The following is a 25,175-nucleotide window of genomic DNA, read 5'->3' as shown; positions in this document are numbered from 1 at the left end:
CTTCTGACTGGGTGTGTTAAGTTTATAATTTTATTGGCTTTTGATAACATGGAGTGCTTTGTGCTTTCTTGAAGGCTGTTGCCCTTATGTTTGGCAAAGCTCCTCTCTCCACATCCTTGCATGGAAGGCAGATGGGTACAGCAACATAACTGTGAAAAGATCTGCGGGGGTTTCAAAGTCTGTGGCTAAAGTCTATCACCATGGAGGGAATCCTTTAATGGAGCTGAAGAACATAAAGAGCAGGATACAGCTGTCTAGGACACAGACTTCCAAGATCTAAAACAAATATTCTAACTGGACCAGTACAGTGATTGGCTCATATTATTATTCATGAACTACTACTGTTAGTGAACTTTGGGGACAATACTATGAAGGTTACACACAATTAGCAAAGAGATTGTAAAGTGTGCTGATGGCTCTTAGGATGCATGTTACTCGTTCCTCCTATCCAGAAGACTCCTGGGCTCCTACAATATATGATAAAGTTATGTCATTAGCATCGTATGTTAGGGCATGATGGTTGCTTTTAACAACTGTTTTATACTGCTGGTTTTATTGCTACTGGACTTGTTGTTTTATTACTTATTTTATTATTGTATTTTATAATTTTATGTATTTTATGACTTTTAAGTGTTGTTGGCTACCTTGGGTGCCCTTTGGGGAGAAAGGCAGATTACAAATCCAATAAATAATAATAATAATAGACACCCCAAACAGGTTGCCTTCTATAGGAAGAAGTTCCCTCTATAGGAACTGAGGCTTTTGTGGTCAGAATACATAGAGTGGAAAATTCTTCCTACAGGCTTCTGGACCACAGTCATCAAGTTTAGCTCTTCTTAATGTTTTATCCTCTACTCTGCAGGGCGTTGTCAGATGACTAAAACACAACACCTGAAACCCCAGGGGCAACCCCCAAGTTGTACACATTCCATTAAATACAGACAAAAACACAAATTACCCCAGTTAGAAAATCACTAAAGCATTAAGCCTGGGTAAATTCAAGTTAAAATCTGGCTTCTAATCAAGGCCACTCCCATCTGAATACAGAGGAAAGAGGAGGGTGTTTATAACTAAAACTTTCCTGAACCAGGAAGTCTCAGCTGATCAGTTCGCTGATTGCTTTTCTGCTGACTACAATTAAACAATCAACCACCTGTTCCATCTACCTGCTGTCCAGTTCCATTCTTATTAAAGGCTCGTAGTCCTCCTCCTTGAGCTATACTGGACCTTAAGATGCTGCTGTTTTAGAGCAGGGGTGTCCAAACTTTTTGGCAGGAGGGCCACATCATCTCTCTGACACTCTGGTACAGGTCCAAGTAGACTCATTGTAGCAGTGGAGACATATCCCTGGGCAAGGGAACACGTTTCCTTAGCTGGAAGAGACCTCTAGGACTGCCTTCCCGCCTTGAAGCATGTAGTGTGCACTGTGGTGGCATGGCTGCATCAGCAGGATAGTTTAGATAGATTTGGACTGCTAGAAATAGAAGTTATTGCCAGGCTTCTCTCCATTGATATCTGTTGCTCATCAGCCAGGCTCACAATAATTCAGCAGCTTTCCATAATGGCAAAAAAGTTAAGATGTGTGGGTTCTAACAGGGTACCATTATCCCATATGGAGATATTATTTAAAAGGTTAAGCCAGATAGTGTCTCTCTCTCTCTTCAGTACCTGTAACTCAAGGTGCTTCCCTTAGCCATGTATTAAGCAGCAGGTGAAGGGCTTTCTTATAGCTTTTGGAGTATACTTCCTAACAGTCACTCCTTCTTCCAGGGTTCTTATATCAGTGCTTCCCCAATTCCTCTTGTCCTTTATCTTGGTGGGCTAACTAGGTTATACTTGACCGTGGGAGATGGCGTTGGATGTAACCTTAGAAGAAGAGTAATTGGCAGGATATCTGGTCTTCTATGGCTAACCTGTCCATCTGTTCCAAAATCAATGGAGCTCAATATAATATCCATTGCAGGTGGTGTGTGAATCCAGCCAAGCTTCATTTAATACTCTCAAATTATAGTTCACTGTATTGAAAGGGATATGGCTAAATTGGCTCCTATTCCCAGCTTTGGTGAGAATATTCTGTTGTTCAGTAATTTTGGGACTCAGTTACTGATTTTTGTCAGCAGATGCTACATGTTGATTCCAAGGCCATGCTTCTATGTCTCTTTTTTTTCTCCCCCTAAACAATGCTAGCTATCTCCAGGGTCACTGCTGCAACACCTTGATACAGCTGCTAAGATTTGTATGGCTAGGTTGTGGGAAACCATTCAACACACCAGAAATCAATGAGTGGAGAAGATTTGAATAGGTATGATTATGAACAAGCACAACACAACACACTGGGCAGACAAGAAACTAGACTCTGAAAACCAATGGTCACCCTCCTCCTGGTGACACTGGTGTTTTACCTCCTTTACTTAGCTCTATGTAGCATTCAGGCCTTGGTTTCCACCTTGCCTGATTTACCTTCCCCTCCTGGCCAAACAGCTTAGGGTTATCTACAGAGCATTGGCCTCTCCATCGCGAGCGTGTGACTTGCTGTTTCTCGGGCACCTGTGTTCTACAAAACACTCCCTTGTCATTGAGAGCCTGGTATTCTTTGTTCATGGCTTCCTGCCATTTTACTCTTTCACTTTGGGGTAGTTTCAACATTCAACAGAGGGTAGACTCTGAAAACCAATACTGTGGCAATCTGGTTCTATTTTATATTTTATAATGAAAGTCTTAAGAACATAAGAAGAGCCCCACGGGATGAGGCCAAGGACCCATCTAGTCCAGCTTCCTACATCTCACAGTGGCCCACCAGATGCTTTAGGAAGCACTCAAGACAACATGATACCTATATCCTGTTGCCATTCCCTTGCATCTGCCGTTCAGAGATAGGCTACCTCTGAAATCCAGAGGTTATGTATACCCATCATGGCTTATAAACTGTGATGGATTTTTCCTCCATAAATCTCTCCAATCCCCTTTTAAAAACATCTAGGCCAGACACCATCACCACATCCTGTTGCAAGGAGTTCCACAGATTAATTACTTGCTGGGTAAAAAAAAAAAATTATTTTGTCTTCTGCAGGCGAGTGTGTACCTCCTAAGGACACATGAATGTATTTATAACTTGGAAAGTTCTTGCTATTTTCCTATGCTTTTATTTATTCCCCATCATTTGTTTGATCTTTGAACATTAATTTCAAAGATGTTTTCATACTGAAGTAACTTAACAGCCCCCCCAAAACCCCTTTTGCTATTATTACGCAGTTATTTTTGCATTTGTTACTTTCCCATGTTTAGGGGTGTGTATGTGTATGTTTTCATTTTGTAATCTTTTGTCTTTCTTTTAAAAAATTAATTTGTTCCATAAAGTTCATGTTAAAAAAGGGAGGTGGGTTGTAAGTGGAAACACACAATCAAACCTTCACACCACCAACTTCTGCAGAAAAATACTTCCATTCAATAAGCTGTGGAAATGTTCTGAAGGGTGTCTTAATAGTACTCATGTAGAACTCTAAAGCAGTGTTTCTCAAACTGTGGGTTGGGACCCACTAAGTGGGTTGCAAGCCAATTTCAGGTGGGTCCCCATTCATTTCAATATTTTATTTTTAATATATTTGACTTGATGCTCCCATGGCATGTGACTGTATCTGGGGAAATGTTACAGATCTGTACTTTTAACAGGCTACCCTGTATATGCTTTTAACAATGACAGTCAATGGGACTTACTCCTGGGTATGTGTCGGTACGATTGTTAAAAATTTTTCCTGCTTGATGATGTCACTTCTGGTCATGACATCACTTTCCATGGGTCCTGACAGATTCTCATTCTAAAAAGTGGGTCCCAGTGCTAAAAGTTTAAGAACCAGTGCTTGAGGGCAATGTTCCTCAAACTAGAGAATTGTGATGCTCCAGCCTGAGAGCCTTGGCCTCTGCCCCCTTAAGTGGCGGGGAAAGAGATCCCTAGGATCGTGTCACTGTAGGGGCAGGGGGGCTTTTAAAAAACACAGGAGGGGTCAGGAGGGTGCAGGGAGCCCTGCGGAGTGCTCTGCAGTGCTTCCCACAGCTCGTAAAAAGTGAAAGTAGCCATTGCTACCCACTTCCAGTTACATGATCACAACCCGAAAGTGGGTTGCGATGGCTACTTCCACTTTTTACAAGCTGCAGGAAGCCCTGCAGAGTGCTCTGCAGTTCTCCCTGTACCTGCTGGACCCTGTCAACAGATAAAATGTGTTTTTAAAAAGCCCCCCTGCCCCAGCATCTGTGCGATTCTGGGGGTTGTGTCGCTGCCCCTGCAAAGACTTGTCTAGGGAGGTTTACACCTGAGAAATTTGAGAATCCCTACTTTGGGGTATCATACATACGTACATATTTATATACCACCTTTCTCTGTTTTTACACAGCATTCAAGGCAATTTACATCGGCAGGCTACTTTAAACCACCATTTTTCAATTTGCTTTTTACAATATGCTTTGTGGAAAAGACTTGCAGAACCCTCAGCTTACCAGATGTTCCCTTCCCAGTATGGTTATCTCGTTTGGCTGCATGTGATCAAGCTTCAGCTGGCAACTGTATATCAAGCCCAGACAGGTCCTGTTCTCTGTTCTTTGCCGATGACCTTTTCACCTACACTCTCATTTCAGTGGCTCATCAACTTAGCAGTGATTTCATCCTGCCACAATGGGTAACAGCAGCTTATCAGCCTGGCATCCATCTCCCATCCAGAAACGAGACCATGATTGTTCCTTCTCAGTATCCCAGGCAAGCAGAGCAGCTCAGCCAGAGTCAGGTCACACCTCCTGCATTAGAGAACAAATCTGTGTTCATGGAACAACAGAAAGAAGGTCAAATTCACGACCAAGCAGCTGTGGAAAACCAAAGCTGTCAAGGGAGGCCATTGCAAGGAACTATTTGCCCCCACTACTGGACAGGTACAACCCTTGAAAGCAAATTATTTCAGATGCTTCAATGTAATTCAGTTTGGATGAAGCTCAGGTCTTACAAAAAAGGATTTGCAATCGGCGTCTTGCTTGGCATTGTCCTTTGACTTTTAAACACTGAAATCTTGAATAAACGGAGCCTGCATAATACGATCTTTGTTTGAAATTCAGTTGTAAGCTGACGGTGAGCTGCGACTTTAATAACAAACACCAACTGTTTTGACATTTTTACCTTTTCCAAGTATTTATGCAAGCACAAATATTTTGTTTTAAGCACTGCGGCTTACAGTTAACACAGAACAGTTCACTTTTGAAAAATATGGTCCTCCCCCCCCCCCTTTTCTTTGGGAGATATTGTTTAATGAAAAGGTTAATTGTGTTTTACAAGGTTGCGTGTCTGAAATGGATAAAGAAAAGACCTGCCTGCTCGTTTTGGTCTTGGAATGAAGTGAGGCAGAATGTTCCGGGCTCGTGCCAATTCTGTCTCTTGCAAGCACACTTTTAGTCACAATTTGGCCTTCCTTTCTGGGGTGCCAAAAAGAGAACCTTTTCAAATAGAATATAAATATTGCTGGAAATGGTTTGGAATTAGTGGGCCTAATGCGTGTGCATGCGTGTGTGTTTAAAGAGAAATGCTTCCCTAGAAAGTCATGTACATTGTCTGAGAAACGCGGAGGTTCAGAGAGACAACCTCCCGCTTTCTTCACAGTGATACTGAGAGAAACCAGGAACCACGCTGGACGTGGCAATCAGGCCCCATCACCTCACTCCTTCCTCATGCAGTCCGTTTAAACAAATCGGGATGAACAGAATATGCTGGGAGGAACACACTGAATCTACTGGAGAGCCAAACTTAGTTAGAAGATAGTTCGAAGCTCTCTAGGCCAGTGATTCTCAAACTTTTTAGAGGTCCTAGAGGCTGCTGCCTGATTTATAACTGCCAAGGGTTGTGGTTATAATGGTGATGGGGAAGCAGTGCTCCCCCACAACAGCAGGTTGTTTAACCTTTAAAGGCACATAGCCTAATCTGCCCTGTCAGTTTTGTGAACTGGCCAAACCACAGGGTCACAGCCCATTGGTGGGTCCCAGCCCCACAGTTTGAGAACTGCTTCTCTAGAGTCTAGAATGACTGACATAGCGGAACTCAGTTTGAATGTACCGTGGGACATTATATTGAAATTATTTTTAAATAAATAAATAAACAAACTCAAATAAAAACTAACTTGAGGTTTAAAAAACAGTCCAGCCTAAGAGAACTGAATTAGGAGGGTAAGAACCTAGGAAGGGCCCATTCCCAGCCAGCCAGGGCAATTTAGCATAGTCATTGTCCTTTAGGAGGTGATAAGAGCCCCATTAGACAAATCGGAGCACCCCATTCAGGAGCCTGCAGAGTAGATTAGGCCCATCAGCAGCCTTTTGTTTTCCTAATCTTTTGTAATCTCACCTGGGAAGACCAGCCCCCTTTCAATCAGCAAGGAGGGGGGAGGAGCTAGCTAGGGGTATAAAGCTAGCGCCTGCCACCAGCGTGTGAGCCCTCTGCAGAAGCGCACATGGCCTCTGGGAAACCAAGTGCCTTGGGAACTAAGTGCCAGGTAAGGCACTGTGAGTTTAGCCTCTGTGTGAGTTTAGCAGCCATTGGGGAACAGTGATCATACTGCGATCCGTTTCGACATGCATGTTGGGGGAAGAATACTGGGCAAATCTCTCACAGAAACCCTTGACTTACGATGGGCAGACTTCCCTCAAATGAGGAGGTTGGTTAGAAGGATGTTAAAAGGAAAGGTAAAAAGAGTCCAATCTCTCCAGAGTGCATGGAGGCTGCTTAAAACAACAGTAATAGAGGCCCAGCTAAAGTGTATACCGCAAAGGAAGAAGAGCTCCACTAAGTCCAGGAGGGTGGCTAACTAGCCAAGTTAGAGAGGCCAAAAAGGGCAAGGAAGCTTCCTTACATAAATGTAAATCTTCCCCTAATGAGGAGAACAACAAGGAACATAAACTGTGGCAAAAGAATTGTAAGAAGGTGATACGGGAGGCCAAGAGAGACTATGAGGAACGCATGGCCAGCAACATTAAGGGGAACAATAAAAGCTTCTTCAAATAAGTTAGAAGCAGGAAACCCGCCAGAGAAGTAGTTGGCCCTCTGGATGGTGAGGGAGGGAAAGGGGAGATAAAAGGAGACTTAGAGATGACAGAGAAATTAAATGAGTTCTTTGCATCTGTCTTCACGGCAGAAGACCTCGGGCCGATACCGCTGCCCGAACGGCCCCTCCTGACCAAGGAATTAAGTCAGATAGAGGTGAAAAGAGAAGATGTTTCAGGCCTCATTGATAAATAAAAGATCAATAAGTCACCGGGTCCTGATGGCATCCACCCAAGAGTTATTAAGGAATTGAAGAATGAAGTTGCTGATCTCTTGACTAAAATATGCAACTTGTCCCTCAGAATGAAAATGGTGCCAGAAGATTGGAGGATAGCAAATGTCACTTTTTTATTAAAAATTAAAATATCAATTTTTAAAAGGGGAAGGAGGGGGGAACCGGGAAACTATAGGCCGGTTAGCCTAACATCTATACCAGGTAAGGTGGTGGAATGCCTCATCAAAGATAGAATCTCAAAACAGATAGACGAACAAGCCTTGCTGAGAGAGAATCAGCATGGCTTCTGTAAGGGTAAGTCTTGCCTCATGAACCTTATAGAATTCTTTGAAAAGGTCAACAGGCATGTGGATGTGGGAGAACCCGTGGACATTATATATCTGGACTTTCAGAAGGCGTTTGACACGGTCCCTCACCAAAGGCTACTGTGAAAAACTCCACAGTCAGGGAATTAGAGGGCAAGTCCTCTCATGGACTGAGAACTGGTTAAAGACCAGGAAACAGAGAGTGGGTGTCAATGGAAATTTTCACCATGGAGAAAGGTGAAAAGCAGTGTGCCCCAAGGATCTGTCCTGGGGCCGGTGCTTTTCAACCAATTCATAAATGACCTGGAGACAGGGGTGAGCAGTGAGGTGGCTAAGTTTGCTGATGACACCAAACTTTTCCAAGTGGTGAAGACCAGAAGTGATTGTGAGGAGCTCCAGATGAATCTCTCCAAACTGGCAGAATGGGCAGAAAAACGGCAGATGCGTTTCAATGTAAGTAAGTGTAAAGTCATGCACATTGGCGCAAAAAATCAAAACTTTAGATATAGGCTGATGGGTTCTGAGCTGTCTGTGACAGATCAGGAGAGAGATCTTGGGGTGGTGGTGGACAGGTCGATGAAAGTGTCAACGCAATGTGCGGTGGCAGTGAAAAAGGCCAATTCTTTGCTTGGGATCATTAGAAAAGGTACTGAGAACAAAATGGCTAATGTTGTAATGCCATTGTACAAATCTATGGTAAGGCCACACCTTGAGTATTGCGTCCAGTTCTGGTTGCTGCATCTCAAAAAGGACATAGTGGAAATGGAAAAGATGCAAAAGAGAGCGACTAAGATGATTACGGGGCTGAGGCACCTTTCTTATGAGGAAAGGCTATGATGTTTGGGCCTCTTCAACCTAGAGAAGAGGTGCCTGAGGGGAGAGATGGTTGAGACATACAAAATTATGCATGGGAAGGATAAAGTGGATAGAGAGATGCTCTTTACACTCTCACATAACACCAGAACCAGGGGACATCCACTAAAATTGAGTGTTGGGAGGGTTAGGACAGACAAAAGAAAATAAGGCTATGGGCTATGTCAGAATGCCAGATGCAAGGGAGGGCACCAGGATGAGGTCTCTTGTTATTTGGTGTGCTCCCTGGGGCATTTGGTGGGCCGCTGTGAGATACAGGAAGCTGGACAAATGGGCCTATGGCCTGATCCAGTGGGGCTATTCTTATGTTCTTATGACATACATTCACCCCTAAGGCCTAGTTTGCCCTGAATTCTAAACATCTTGTAAAGCTAGACTAACACCCTGACATGTATTGTAGTTTTCTGATTAGAAGGATTTTTTTTTAATAGAGGATAGAGGGCACACTCCTATGCACACTTTCCTGGGAGAAAGCCCTATTGAACACAGTGGGACTTATATCTGAGTAGAGATGCATAAGATAATGCCCTCAGTCATGTGTGCCACACCTATAATAGTTCAGCCCGGACACAGGTTCACCACTGCAAGGAGAATTAGGCTGCACAAAGAAAGGCATAGGGACATTTGGCTAATTAAACCCCTTCCTGGGCATGCCTCAGTCAGACACTCAGCCAGAGACCTGAACTAATGGCCAACCCAGAATGATGTCTTCAGAATGCAGTCCCACAGTGAACCTGACTGATAGCCAGAAAAGAAGAGGGATTTGACCAGTTCCTGCCATTTGAGGATACCAGCCACAACAATGGGGAACCCTCACAACACCATGAGGCCATACATAATGTTACACCAAAAGGCCATACAAAACTCCCTCGCTTGAGCTTCTAGGGCACTCCTGTTCCCAACACTACATATTGCTATTGCCTGAACAGAAACTGACCTTCATGCAAGATACCACTGCCAAAACTGTATCCCTAGGAAGGAGTGGGGCTAACAGCAACCCATATGGATTCATATTTTTAGGTTTGCCATATACTATGACTTGCTCAGAGACTTCAGGGTTGAATTAGATATAAGCTACCAAGTAAGTAACACTTTTTGGTTTAATTCAATAGGACCTTTATTTAATCCCCTTTTACATGGGTCAGACTATTGCTAATAAAATCAAGTATATTAGCACTAATAGTACTAGCAATTAATTTTAATGATCTAGAAAGGTAGATGAGACTCGTTAGCCTGGGAAGGCAGCTCATCTGAGAGAAGGAAAACTCTGATCCCAAACCTCCACTGCCTTGTGGCTACATCCAGTTATGGAAAAGGCTTCAGGAGTCAACCTCGAGGCAAAATCCGGAGCCGGAGTCCCTGAGGCAGTTCATGGCTGAACACAGTCACATTCTGGCAACTCCTGTGACGCCGCTGGAACCAAACGTATTGGCCTCTGCCTTTCCATTAGACCATTTTAGCGACGTGGAGAGGGGGGATTTGCTGCATGGGTAACAGTCTATCCTCCATATCTACATTACCCAGGCTTCGCGCACTGGAGAGGACACTCTGTTCCAGAATCACTATTCAGAGCGCGATACCATAGTCTGGTATGACTTAAGGCTAAAGGATGCCAACAAGCAAGAAAGAATCAAACGGATAATGTAAGGGTCAATAATAGAAGGCTATCATTTAATTAATGAAAGGAGTTGCAGTTCTGGCAGAAGAAGAATAAAAAGAACAGCAAGACTCAGAAAGAGCAGAAATTTGGTTGGTTGTTCAAAGAAACCTAATAAAACAGATTACAGTATTTCAAAAGGCATGCAAGTGTTTAGAAGGAAAACTCAAGTTTTTCAAGATCACACCAAAGAGCAAAGTGTGGGAAGGGAATTTGCACTGAATGGAGTCTGCAGATGGTGGGAAGGGGGTAGGTGGCCCAGCCAATTGTGAATCAAAGCTTTTACATACCATATCATTTCTTGCTTTCCTCACGCTATAGCTGATCATAACCTTCACCCTCACCCTTCCCAGCTCTCGTTCTGCCAAAAGAATAGGCCTATTGTCTTGACTTCTGCCTCCATGTCTTTGATTTTGGTTCTTGACGCGCAAATAACACAGTGTAACAAAATTTTAAAAACTTTGTGTATATTTGAGGATTTTGATGTGTATTAATTTTGGTGCAAGGATTTAAAAAATGCCGCTATATTCGGCATAGCTTCAATAGTTATGCTACTCCAAAATCTATACACTTATATAATACAACGTGTATTACAATGCATTAAGAACAGGATTAATAGAAACACGAAAATAGTTATCGGAAAGTTTAGATGATACAAAAAATTGTCATCAGCAATTTGTCATCACCCTTTGCAATCAGCAACTGTTACCCTGCACATGCCCGATCTCGTCTGATCTTGGAAGCTAAGCAGGGTCATGCCTGGTTAGTACTTGGATGGGAGACTGCCTGGGAATACTGGGTGCTGTATGTTTATACCATAGTCTTTCAAGACTGAAGGTTGCCAACCATTTGCAATCAGCACTTCGGAACATTAAAAATTCAATTTAAACAATATTTGTGTTATGTAGTGTAATCCTTAGAGCATAAAAATACAAACACAACATTCATTTATGCACCTATGAAACTTATATAGCATCTTCCCCAAAACAAATGACTGAAACTCTGTTGAGGTTAGAACAACCGTGACACGAGAGTGAAGCAGCTAAAGAAATGAAACTCGTCCCTTAAAAATAACACAAGCGGTAAGAACACAGTAGCAGCAGAGGCTGTAGCTCACATATAGCCCACCTCAGTGACTATCAAAGCCCACAAGACAAAACCAGGCTATGGGCTCAATCCAAATGGCTGCTTAGGCCGTAAGGCACTTTTGCGCCAGGCAAAACGAGGCAGGCCGGAGCATGGACATGCGCCAGCCTCCAGTAACTTTGCTCTTGCCTACCTCAGCCAGCATGAGGGTTCGGGGAGGGTGGGGGAGGATGGACTGGAGGCATTGCAGGATGGGGAGAGGGCAGGCGGATTGCTGGGAGCACTGGGCCCAATAGAGGGGTGGGACCGGGATCTGGCACTTATGCCAGATCCTGATCCCCTCCCGAGTGGCCCGGCCTTACACTAGACTGCTCAGATCTGTGCCAACTCTTTAGTAGCCCCATTGGTATAGCTGCCAAGCGACATGGGGTAAGGGGAATGAATTCCCCTTACTCTGAGTTGTGCTGCAACCCAGCCCTGCTTTGGATGCAGTGAAGGCCAGCTGGCCTGCCTGCTGCAGGGTAGGTTAGGATTGGGCTGCCCATCTCTTTAAAGCTTGATTGAAAAGAAAAAAAAAACCCCCACAGAATTCTACCATGCTTTGAAAAATATAAGCTCTTATATGTAGATTTGACAAGGTGTGATGATCAAGAAGAGGGGACTCTGGATCCAGCATACTCCTTCTGATTCACTCTTTTTCTGGAATGAAATGCCACCACTTTGGCTAAAACTAGACAGAGGGGAGGTTACTTTGCAAATCCTCCCTCCGAGATATATGGTAATATCCCCAGATTCTCAGGGGTCCCCCCCCCCCCAAAAATGCAGTGAAGTAGAATTGGTGATCATGGTGATGAGGCAATGTGGTCTCCACTAAGGCCAGGCAGGTTAAAGATCAAAATAGGAGGAAAGCTTGTTAAAAACAAGGATGGCAGACAAAAGTAAAAGGTAGTAAAAAAACAGGCATATGTAGCAGACTTAGGTGATGGATGACCTTAAAGTGTCTTATAATGCAATGGCACTTACTGTAGGCATTACAAATAAACAGATATCTGATGCAACTTCCAGAAATTGTCGTGCAGTCCTATGCATGTTCACTCTGAAATAAGTCCAATAGTACACAATAGGCTTACTGTCAGTAAATCATTTACAGCTCAATCCTATCTAGGATTGGGCTGGCACATGCAGGGCTTTACAACAGTGGAACTCAGCTGTTGTAAGATGGCTGCCAAAGGAGCACAGAGTGCTCCAATGGTGGCCATTGTTTGCCCGTATGTGTGGTTTCACGTGACCATAGGGGGTTCTGGAGCAGAACCCCCATGGATACAGGGGTACACCTGTATTCGCAGTGGGCCATCGTCCGTCATACTGGGGAGGTGAAACAGGCAGATATCCAGAAATGACCGTGAACTGCAGATCCTTTTCAAAATCAACTTTCTCTTCTGCTCATATTAGGTTTCCAGCCCAGGTACAGAAATTCTTGCAACAGTTGGTGGGCGCCAGGAAAAAAAGCTGAATTATATAAGGAGTGTTTCTTAAATTGATATCTTTGGTGAAAAATTATGGGTATAGCTGCACAGCATCTAACGAGTGATGAGTTTAGCCTTTCAGCTCAGACAGATTTTACAATCCTGCTTTAAAGTACGTTACTGTTTTGCATCATTTTCTGTATAACCACATTTGAGCATTGGAAACTCTGAATGCCTTATTCCAACTGGAAAAAAAAAAATCCCTTCCGTCTAATAGGATTCAAATGTACTGGGGCTCCTCCAAGACCAGTGAAGTCTTGGGGGTGGGGGAGCAGATGTGGCCTATCTATTTAGCAGCTTTGTCTGGAATAGCAAAGGGGATCAAGCAGATTATGCAGTCATTGGCTTCGCTGGTGTATCCTGACCTTCCTTTTTTAAAGGAAGGCCTATTTTTTAAAGGAAGGCCTATTTTTAAAAAGGGAAAGAGGGGGGACCCGGGAAACTATAGGCCGGACAGCCTAACATCCATACCGGGTAAGATGGTGGAATGCCTCATCAAAGATAGGATCTCAAAACACATAGACAAACAGGCCTTGCTGAGGGAGAGTCAGCATGGCTTCTGTGAGGGTAAGTCTTGCCTCACGAACCTTATAGAATTCTTTGAAAAGGTCAACAGGCATGTGGATGTGGGAGAACCCGTGGACATTATATATCTGGACTTTCAGAAGGCGTTTGACACGGTCCCTCACCAAAGGCTACTGAAAAAACTACACAGTCAGGGAATTAGAGGACAGGTCCTCTCATGGATTGAGAACTGGTTGGAGGCCAGGAAGCAGAGAGTGGGTGTCAATGGGCAATTTTCACCATGGAGAGAGGTGAAAAGCGGTGTGCCCCAAGGATCTGTCCTGGGACCGGTGCTTTTCAACCTCTTCATAAATGACCTGGAGACAGGGTTGAGCAGTGAGGTGGCAAAGTTTGCAGACGACACCAAACTTTTCCGAGTGGTGAAGACCAGAAGTGATTGTGAGGAGCTCCAGAAGGATCTCTCCAGACTGGCAGAATGGGCAGCAAAATGGCAGATGCGCTTCAATGTCAGTAAGTGTAAAGTCATGCACATTGGGGCAAAAAATCAAAACTTCACATATAGGCTGATGGGTTCTGAGCTGTCTGTGACAGATCAGGAGAGAGATCTTGGGGTGGTGGTGGACAGGTCGATGAAAGTATCGACCCAATGTGCGGCGGCAGTGAAGAAGGCCAATTCTATGCTTGGGATCATTAGGAAGGGTATTGAGAACAAAATGGCTAGTATTATAATGCCATTGTACAAATCTATGGTAAGGCCACACCTGGAGTATTGTGTCCAGTTCTGGTCGCCACATCTCAAAAAACACATAGTGGAAATGGAAAAGGTGCAAAAGAGAGCGACTAAGATGATTACTGGGCTGGGGCACCTTCCTTATGAGGAAAGGCTATGATGTTTGGGCCTCTTCAGCCTAGAAAAGAGACGCCTGAGGGGGGACATGATTGAGACATACAAAATTATGCAGGGGATGGACAGAGTGGATAGGGAGATGCTCTTTACACTCTCACATAATACCAGAACCAGGGGACATCCACTAAAATTGAGTGTTGGGCGGGTTAGGTCAGACAAAAGAAAATATTTCTTTACTCAGTGTGTGGTCGGTCTGTGGAACTCCTTGCCACAGGATGTGGTGCTGGCATCTAGCCTAGATGCCCTTAAAAAGGGATTGGACAAGTTTCTGGAGGAAAAATCCATTACGGGGTACAAGCCATGATGTGTATGCGCAACCTCCTGATTTTAGAAATGGGTTATGTCAGAATGCCAGATGCAAGGGAGGGCACCAGGATGAGGTCTCTTGTTATCTGGTGTGCTCCCTGGGGCATTTGGTGGGCCGCTGTGAGATACAGGAAGCTGGACTAGATGGGACTATGGCCTGATCCAGTGGGGCTGTTCTTATGTTCCTTGGTGCTGTAATTATTTTCTTATCTTTTAGGAATGCCTGTAAATGATACCAATATTTCCAAACCCTCCCCCCCCCCCAATATTAAACCACCTGAAAAAACTAATTATGACCACTTTGAAGAGTTCTAATTTAAGTCTCTTATTTGAACAACAATTTTCTCTTCTGGGCCATTCCCATTTTATAAATAATGGCTGACAAGATGCCAATTGTTTGTGGAGTGTGTGTGTGTGTGTGTGTGTGTGTGTGTGTGTGTTTAAAGTCCAGCAGTTTTGCAATAGTAGGTAAAGGCTTGCAGCTGAATTTACAAAGGTTGGTCACCCAGATGAAATAATTAAGATTCTAGGACATTTCTCCTTTTTTTGTAAGGGGAAAAAATTCCCTTCAAATAGCAGCTATCATTACAAATAATTGAGAGATGTTTTTATTAGGCTGAGTTCAAAGAAATGTGACAATTAAAGCAAAGGAAGTGGGGATGATCTTTTTGAACAGAAACAACTCACAAATATTTGTTCGGCAGTGGGTGAGAAGTCTTGCAGAATACTGCCAAGAATTTCTGTACCTGGGCTAGATTACTCTTTGTTATTTACAGGGCAATCCTATGTACGTCGACTCGAAGGTAAACCCCATTAAAGTCAATGGGACTTCCTCCTGGGAAGATTTTTTTTAACCTATCCTGATTGTTCCAGATGTCTATGTAGAGAAATAGGTATGAAATTTAACTAATTCAATACTCAAAATTTTTAGATTTAATAATCTGTCAAAATAGTGAATAGGTTTGATAAGATTTGAACTCAAAATTTTTAGATTTAATAATCTGTCAAAATAGTGAATAGATTTGATAAGATTTGAACATGAGAATGTGAGGCTACAGTCTTCCACAGAATTTCACAGAAACTGACGTTTTCTAGCAAGGAAGGCTCATAATGATGGGATAACTAATCAACCACCAACAAACTCATCTTTCTTGTCGACTGTAGAAAGTGATATACACATCTGAGGGATGTAGCTGCTGCTGAGGCATCATATACATCAACAGATGGGAAAGGTAATTGGGAGTTGGAAATACAAATGTCCATGTCAAAGGAAGGCCTCATGGAACTGCTTGACAGGAAGAGGGCAATACTTATTTTATAATATGGATGTGTGTGCCAAGAAGATACCCACAAACCCCTCTCTTGCCCCTCCCCCCTGCATCCCGTTTGTCGCTCCACTACTCCCTCTTTGCCGATGATGCAGCTGTCACTACCCACTCTGCCAAAGATCTCCAGCAGCTCATGGATCGTTTTAGCAAGGCCTGCCAAGATTTTGGACTGACCATCAGCCTGAAGAAAACACAGGTCATGGTTCAGGATGTGGACTCACCTCCCTGCGTTACAATCTCTGCACATGAACTGGAGGTTGTCCATGACTTTGTGTACCTTGGCTCAACGATCTCCGACACTCTTTCTCTTGGCTGCTGCTGATGACGACAACTGCTTCTAAGCCATACAGATTTGCTAACTAGTAGAGCTCTTGGACCACAGGTATTAGGCGTTACAGGACTTAAACTAGGAGTCAAGGGAGTGAGGACCCACTATCAGGACCCACCTAGCTTTATAAGTCTAAAAAAGAAAAAAAAATCATCTTACCTGCTTAAGACTTTCTATCCTTGGGGGGGGGGGGGATGGCTGCCTTCTGGAGCATTTGTTGAGCTCCACTTTCATCAGATTAGGACCATTCTGGTGGCCTTGCATTCCTCTTTGCCTGACCTTCAACATAAGCCAAGGCACGTTTGCTTACCTGTGAGTAAACATGAACATGTAGTTTAGTTTCAATTTCCACAGGGCTCAATACATTTGTCTGCTTGGAAGGAGGGACTTCCTTCTCAAGGCTCCGCAGCTTATGTTGAAGCACAGGATATGGCGGCAGACTCTGCTGTTGTCTCTGCCCTCCTTTTGGGCCTGACCCTCCCTCTGCCTTTCCCAGCCTAGTTCCATCTCCTTCAAGCCTCTTCTCTGCCCTGAGAAGCCTCACTGCTGAGCAGTGGTGTTACCTACTCCCAGCTGCTTCTTGGCAAGGTCTTTTTGGCATAGAGGCTCAGCGCTGGAACTCCTTGTTCTCCGGATGCCTCAAATGTGCTTTACTTGTACCGTCAGCACTGGAGAGCTCAGGATTGGGCTCTAAGTTTACCTGTATGCTTGCATGGACTGTTATGATATGTGCTATTGTGGGAAGAGCCTAGTGGAAATTCTGGGATTTTGTACACGAGCAGAGTTGTTTGAGCCTGTTCTGAGAATGTACAGAGTGCTTGGCTAAAGTAGGCCCTTGTACTTGGTTGTTTGGTTCAGCTGAATTCTTGAAAATACCCGTGTGTTTGTGTTAAAGAGGAAGTGGTGTCGCAGACACAAGCTTTGAATGCAGAAGTAATTTTGCAGAACTTTTGCAGTTAAAAAGAAAACAGGAAACTGCTAGCTTAACTACAACAGGCAGGTGGTTAAAAGAGAACAGGGACTTTTTGCAAGCATGCTATTAGCCAATGCAGGGAGATGGGACTTTTTGCAGTTAGTAAGATTTCACATTTTTAAAGTGCCATATATGGTAGAGCATGCAGCGCAGAATTTGAGTAGTGGGGTATGTAGGCAGAGACAAAGCCTCACGTGATATGCTGTTTGCCAATCAGGAACAGAATAGAAAATTTATTTGTCATTGTACCTGTGTACACAAGTACAACAAAATTAGGTGCTTTCGCAAGGTAAAACAAGACAAGACAAAACAAAACAACAATACTACAAGGTCAGGCAGACTACATATACAATCACCACGTTGCTAACGCTTTGCAATTTGCCAATCAGAAATCTGACCAATGCTTTACAATGAAAGTTCTGTATATCAACTCACAGCCCCGAGAAATTGGGTGTCACAGACTTTGGAAGCTATTCCTCTGTGACCAGCAGCCAGCTAAGAATAAAAGCTTGTTTTCCTTGACCTCCTGGTGTCTGCCTTTATCCTTGCTCAACCTGCAACACTATTAGTAAATAATTTTTCTTGGTTTGTTAGAAGAAACTACTAAGAGGACATTCCTATCATAAGAACATAAGAACAGCCCCACTGGATCAGGCCATAGGCCCATCTAGTCCAGCTTCCTGTATCTCACAGCAGCCCACCAAATGCCCCAGGGAGCACACCAGATAACAAGAGACCTCATCCTGGTGCCCTCCTTTGCATCTGGCATTCTGACATCGCCCATTTCTAAAATCAGGAGGTTGCGCATACGCATCATGGCTTGTACCCCGTAATGGATTTTCCTCCAGAAACTTGTCCATTCCCCTTTTAAAGGCGTCCAGGTCAGATGCCATCACCACATCCTGTGGCAAGGAGTTTCACAGACCAACCACACGCTGAGTAAAGAAATATTTTCTCTTGTCTGTTCTAACTCTCCCAACACTCAATTTTAGTGGATGTCCCCTGGTTCTGGTGTTATGTAGAGTGTAAAGAGCTTCTCTCTATCCACTCTGTCCATCCCCTGCATAATTCTGTATGCCTCAATCATGTCCCCCCTCAGGTGCCTCTTTTCTAGGCTGAAGAGGCCCAAACGCCGTAGCCTTTCCTCATAAGGAAGGTGCCCCAGCCCTGTAATCATCTTAGTTGCTGTCTTTTGCACCTATTCAACTTTCCAGCACTGATGCAGCTGCAATGCAGCCCCAAAGTAAGGCAACAAATGTTCCCTTTCCTTTAGGAGGTCTCTGTGACTGCCTCCCCACCACAGGATGCGGCACACGCCCCTTTGGCACAGCTGTACCAGCCATGGAAAATTGGATAGGATTGGACCCTAAGGCAGGCTACAAATGGGTCACAGATCTCAGCCTGATTGTTGGTGGGTCCTGAAGCTGAAATTGACAAGCAGACAGCTGAGAAGGAAAATGCATGGAGCCCTACAAAAAGTGAAACTGGGCCACATTGCACAATGACTCCTGAGTGGGTGACCGTCCCTTAGTCCATTGCAAAGGGCAGGCTGAGAGGAACTTAAATTGAACTGGGCACTGGCTAGGGCTGAAAATTTTACTGATTTTTTCTTTGGGGGGGGGGGCTGTTAAGGTTGTTTCAGGAAGGCTACAGAGAGAATTCACTTGGTGGAAAAGGGCTGTCTTCTCCATCTCGTCTCCCTTTAATTATTTGTTTTACTTTAATTTAATTATTTATAATTATTTAATTTACTTGATGATGTTACTTCTGACCATGACATCACTTGCACTGGATCCTGGACAGATTGTCATTCTAAAAAAAATGACTAAAAAGTTTGAGAACTGTACTAAGGCATCTCTACGTGCCCCGAGGACAGCAAGAAAAGTGTTGATTTTTCAAGTGCATTAATCCTCATCATTAATGGGGACACCTGAGTATTACTTTTTTGTGACTTCAGAATTTAACCAGGAACAGATTTGACTGGGCAAATTTAGGTGGTCGCTTAAGAGAAAATGCTGTCTGCCGTCATCTCGGTCCCTTTTCTAGGCCTGCTCCTTTCTCTGGGCCATACTTCCCTGCCCAGTGCCTCTCTGCTCCCGCCTTCCCCACACCCTCCCAATGCCCTGAAAAGGCATTAAGCTGGTTGGCAACCTTCAGTCTTGAAAGACTACAGCACCTGGTATTCCCAGGCAGTCTCCCATCCAAGTACTAACCAGGCCTGACCCTGCTTAGCTTCCAAGATCAGATGAGATTGGGCATGTGCAGGGTAACAGGCCAGCAGAGAAACTTCCTGCCTGATGCTCCCGTAGTGGGCCCTCCCAGTGCTGAGGACCAGTGCCAACTGCCGCTGGCTTCAGAGCCAGCCCAGCGTAGCATAGGGCCCTTAGGCTTTCCAAAAACTCAGACATGCATGAAAGAAGCACCACCATTTCTTGTCCACATGCGTGCTCCTCATTTCCAAGTTCCTATGCTGTTTGTGTCCATTCTTCACATCAGCCGTTTCCATCCTGAAATCTATCTGGTCTTTTCCTGCTTATCAGCGGGCAGACTTGTTGGATACACGAAAGAGGGACTAATGGAAATGATCTGAGGATGGTGAGGAACGACAACTGTTTTGCCACAGAATGCAGAGGTCCACCCATCCCTGTGCAAGTCTCAGTCACAGTGCGCTAGATGGCTGTCAGTGTCATGCGCTGAAAGCAATTTGGCAACATAAAAAACCTTTGTTGAGGACTGTGACTGGGCTCCAAGGCAGAAGTGCATATGCAGCAATTCAGCAATCCATGCAGAACACCATGCCTTTCCCCTTACTGATTGCCTCATGGATCAAAGTGCGCCCTAGGCATTCTGTGTCTGCGGTAGCAGTTACACAGTTCAGCCTCTTTTGGTTCTTTGCATATATCTCTGGATGGTGGACTCAGTGTGGAAGCTATTAGGGCTAGCCCGAGACCTCAAGGGACCTGAAGCAGCATATCAAATGTTACCCCCATTTCCTGGTGGTATGCTAGACTCTACTTCTCCCTCTCCCTGGATTGGAAAGGTGAAGAAGGGAATGGAAAGGTAGAGGAAGTATGGCTGAAAGGACAATGATGGGCTGAAGTGTCAAGATGCTCTAGCTCACCACTCTCCTCTCTACTTCACCTCCCACGCTTCCTTTCCCAAACCAGGAAGAAGTAATGGAGGTGGTCCATTTGCACCGCTGCCCAACTTGCTGCCTGAGGTGACTACTGTATAGCCCAATCCTATGCTGCCACAGGGCCCAGTGGACCAGTGGCACTGAAATGGCCACCACTGTATCCTGTGGGTCCAGGGCAGCCGCCAGAATCTCCTTGGGGTAACATTTGTTACCTTACCATAGGTAAAGCTTCGGTGTAACCAATGGGTCTCCTTGGAGCTGTGTCTGCTATCTTGCTGGTGCAGAACCGAGGGCCTCCAGGCTTGGATGGAGGCCTAGGATACGGCAGCAAAGTCTGCTGCACCTCAACCCCCCTCCCAGGTCCATCCCTCCCTCTAAGCCACCCTCTGCCCACCCAGGTGTGCCCTCCCCACGCCCTCCCTACACCCCTCACACCCTCCCCATGCCCTGGAAAGCCGCTCTGCTGGTCAGCGGAGAAACTTACCACCGGATGCTCCTGCAACAGGTCCTCCTAGCAAAGAGGCCCGGCAACAATTACTGCTGGCCTCAGAGCCAGCCTAGAATAGAATAGGGCCCTTAGGCAGCATCATGGACGAGTCATCTCTGGAGCCTCTCTAACACTAAATCAGGTCATCTAGTTCCGTCTTGACTGGGAATGACTCCTCAATATTTCAAGCAAGGGTCTTCCCTAGTCTTTACTCCTATCAAAGATCCTTTAACCAGAGAGAACAAACCCCAGATCTTGTGGTTGCAAAGCAGTAGTTCTGGTACTGAACTGTGACCCACCCCAGCAATCAGCTTCTAGAAATCTAGATAAGCCCTTGGCATGGTTAATTATCTTGTTTCTGCCAAATTATGTAACAAAGCCAACTCTCCAGTTCAATGTGAAGTAGTCATGCATATTGACTCTAGAAAGTTCAGTCTATCTTTAAAATGTTCAGAGTGTTGGGGTGTTTTTTTCTGTTTGCTTTTGTGGTGATGTTCTCATAACTCAATTGTCTGACATTACTAACAGTGAAAGGGTGCGAGAGGATATCTGTAGAGGTACTGTATGTCCCACAAGGTGCAAACTGCTTCATAGTCTTCTGGGATGGATCAGCTGAAAGACAACATTGAACATTCACCCCACCCTAATCCTTAGGTTGAAAAACAGCTTTCACCTCTTCAGTGTTTGCATTCCTTCCTCCAACTCCCAGGTCCACCCCTTATGACATGTGTGCTATTTGCAGAGGCTGTTTTTCCAAACCAGGTGGTCAGAAGTAAAAATGCCAGAAGATCTGCCTTTTGTAACAGTGCTAGCAGCTTGTTAAAATTAGTCACCCTGAGCTGCAGGACATCTGCGTTGTCAGATGTCCAAGGCACTATCAGTCCTGCACATGAAAGTAAGCCTCCATATTCCATTTCCCAGATGGGAAAGCTACAAGAAGTAAGTCCTGTTTTTCTGTGTCAGATAGGCAGAAGTCTTTCCTTCCTTCAAGTGCCTACCCTTTTCTTTCACTTCCTCTCTTGGATACTAAGTTCCCAGTTAGGTTTAAATCTCATGCTAGCTGGTGGAATATTTTTTCGTCTTAAAATTTTCAAGCAAATCCTCAATTCAATAAGAGTTAGAACCCAGAGCAGTACAGGTGGACAGCCCAATCCTATCCACACTTTCCTGGGAGTAAGCCCCATTAACTCAAATGGGACTGACTTCTGAGTAGGCATGCATAGGATTGGGCTGTGAGTCTCATTATTCTTGAGGGTTTCATTCCCAGAACTCGCTTGGATGGCAAAATAAAGCAAATCAATTTAAAAAACAATGTCCCTTCACTCAGTGATTTAAAAACAGCCTTGCTGACCTTTGTCATGTAAGACAGAGTCATTAGGCAGACCATCCATCAATTCTGGACTCTTCTGAAGACAATCCTGGAGTCTCTCTCCAGGCGCTTAGAAAGGCTTCACTCCGAGCCAGCAACCCCTCCCTTCACCCAGAGTGCAAAAATTGCATTAAAGCAAATCCATTTAAGAAACAATGTCCCTTTGCTAGGGGCATTTAAAAAGCACCTTGCTGACCTTTGTGAAGTAAGATGGAGTCATTAAGCAGACAATCCATCAATCACTTAGTTGAAAAGGGCTGGATTCCTATCAAAGATCCTTTAACCAGAGAGAACAAACTCCAGATCTGCACTTGTGTAACTGCTGTCTCAGACACAGTGTGCCTAATGCACACGTTTGTGTGTAAGCATCCATGTGGCAATCGGTAAGAGGAGGCTTGCACTATATCCAGCGCAAGATAGGGCTGCAAAGTGGCACAGCCGATGAACCAATGCAATCCCAATGGGTCTCCTCGGACTTGTGCCACCTCCTGAGGTGGGGCAAGTCTGAGGAGAGTGCACTGCTTGGGTATGGTGGCTAGGATCCGGCATAACAGCCAGATCCCAGCCCCACCTGCCCGCCCTCCCCCTGCCCTGGAATACCTTCCTCCGGCCTCCTCCCCGCCCTCCACAGAGCCTTGCGTCAGCCGAGCTTGGCAGCTGTAAGGCTCTCTCCCTCTGTTGGCGCAGAGGTTGAATTCAGCCTCTGTGGGCTGGCTCAAGGGCGAGTCAGGATTATGCCCTTCGTTTCATTTTCCATAGGGCTCAATACATTTGACAGCTTGAAGGGAGGGTCTTCCTTCTCAAGGCTCTATGGCCAGGGAGGAAGCGCAGAATATGGCAGCAGGCTCTGCCGTCATCCCTGCCCCTACTTCTGGGCCTTATCCTTCCTCTACCCTCCTCAGCCCAGTTCCAACGCAAGGCTTCCTCCCTCCATTGGCGCAGAGGTTGAATTCAGCCTCTGCAGGCCGGCCCAAAGGGCAAGTCAGGATTATGCCCTTAGTTTAACTTTCCATAGGGCTCAATACAGTTGAGAACTTGGAGTGAAGTTTTCTAAGTGCCTGGAGGGAGACTGATGGATTGGCTGCTTAATGACTCCAACTTACATCACAAAGGTCACTAAGTAGCTTTTTAAACGTCCCTAGCAAAGGGGCATTGTTTTTTAAATGATTTGCTTTAATGTGATTTTTGCCATCCACCTGAATTCTGGGAACAGGACCCTAATGAATAATGAGATTCAACCCGTACTATGCTATTTTAATAAAGGGACCTGAGGACCTGTGTTTTTTTGGTATCAGTGGGGAGCCTCAGAATTACAGTCAGAAACTCCTCTAAGCTTTACCCCCAACTTATCTGACAGAGTAGAAAAGTCCATGATTTTTGGCTCAAAACTTGCCCTTGACTTATCTGTGAGATCAACACAGTTATCTGGCATAGGGGTTAATTTTAGGGACAAGTTACATATTTTTTGTTAGAAGACCCGCAATTTCACATTTGAATTCTTTAAGAACTCTTGGGTGGATGCCATCCAGACCTGGCTGGAGATTGCCCCTGAAACTTTATTGGAGGATCATACCTATATTTTGGAAACTAATCAATTGATAAACTTCATGGACCAACATTTAAAAACAAAACACCCTCAGCCAATAGATCTCCTTCCTTCACCCCTTTCAGAACCAGCCATCGCCTGTTTGTTACAAAAGTGGCCAATTAAAGGTCATCTGCAGATTGCAGTGAAGTCATCATGCAACAGCATAAAAAGGCAGCTTTATCTAAGTCACATGTGGAGAGGGTAGTGATTGGAAATTAAGTTATGCCTATATGTTGTGCACTTTGGAGGCATCACTTGGAGTACCGTTTTGGAGGGGTGTCAGATGGAATGTCCAACATTCTCCAGTATAAGGGGACATGAACAGAGAACCTTTGTCCTCAGGTTCATCCCCTTGTCTGCTCTCACACGCAGTGTGTCATGCCCTTCTACATGCTAGGTCTCTTGAATGCCATGCTTTCTTTAGGAATTTGGATGTAAATGTGAAAATTCTCTGCCACACAATAAAAGTGGCATGCCTTTGCCCTTTAGAACATCAGTCTTCCCTTGTGAATAAAGCCTGGAGTTCTTTGGCTTTTTCCATATGGAACAATTGATCCCTTCACTTAATTTGCCAAGAGTAATCAGTTATTTCTGCCAGCAATAAATTTTAACTCCCTTTAAAAAAAAAAAAATCAAGAGGAAGGGAAGAAAGCAAAGCCATAAAAGTAGGATGGCTATAAAGTATGCAGCTGTCAGAACAGTGATGGTTGATGTGTTTTAGCACTGGGAGGGGGGGGCAAGCACCAAAATGAGCTTCCAAGCCATTTTCACCTGTTGGTTTCTCAGGCCCTGGGGTTCCGCTCTGAGAAGAGGTCATTTTTCAGTCGATTCTTCTGCTGCCTTAAGCGTCACTGTGTATCCTGTCCATTTTGAACCTCATGACTGTTTTGGGCTCTTAATGCAGAATGATAGTAATGATAGCAGAATATCCCAGGAACCAATGGATCAAACTCTGTTTTCAGTGGGTTCAGATCAGCATGTAATTTGCCTGCAATTCTCTCCTGAGAAATCATGTCAGAATTATAATAGCTTTTTTATTGTCAGGTTGTATAAATAGCAGAATTTTGACAAGTGTGCTAAGAAAGCACAGTATCTGGTATAGGTCATAGAATTTAGCAACGTGTTAATATCAGCTTTGATTTTTTATTTTATTTTTTCAAAATTGGGTTTCTAATCCTTAAGGCTGTGAAGGTTGCCTAAGAAGTATGCAACACTTTAAAGTGTGTAACACTTAAAAAAATCACACAGCTGTTTTACTATCACAAAGTCCTAGTCTTTTCTTATTTTATTTATTTTTCACATTTCTTTACCGCCCTTCCTCCAAGGAGCACAGGGTAATGTACATAGCTCTTTCCCTCCTTTTGATGAGGTTGAGAGACAGTGTTTGGTCCAAGGTCACCCGGGAAACTTCATGGCTGTGCAGGGGATTTGAACCTGGACCCTTCCAGGTCTAAGGTCAACTCTCAAACCATCCTGGCTC

The 25,175-nt window shown here is 44.5% G+C and overlaps 2 pseudogenes; one reads left to right on the top strand and one right to left on the bottom strand.

The window, feature by feature from the left end:
- The first annotated feature begins 10,827 nt into the window (after nt 1–10,827).
- Nucleotides 10,828–10,947, top strand: LOC136642429 (5S ribosomal RNA; annotated as a pseudogene).
- Nucleotides 10,948–19,279: 8,332 nt separating this feature from the next.
- LOC136643067 (5S ribosomal RNA) lies at nt 19,280–19,398 on the bottom strand (annotated as a pseudogene).
- Between the last annotated feature and the right edge of the window lie 5,777 nt (nt 19,399–25,175).

Source organism: Tiliqua scincoides, chromosome 2 (assembly GCF_035046505.1).
Source record: "Tiliqua scincoides isolate rTilSci1 chromosome 2, rTilSci1.hap2, whole genome shotgun sequence".
Classification (NCBI taxonomy): Eukaryota; Metazoa; Chordata; class Lepidosauria; order Squamata; family Scincidae; genus Tiliqua; species Tiliqua scincoides.
This window is presented reverse-complemented; position numbering and strand designations above follow the sequence as displayed.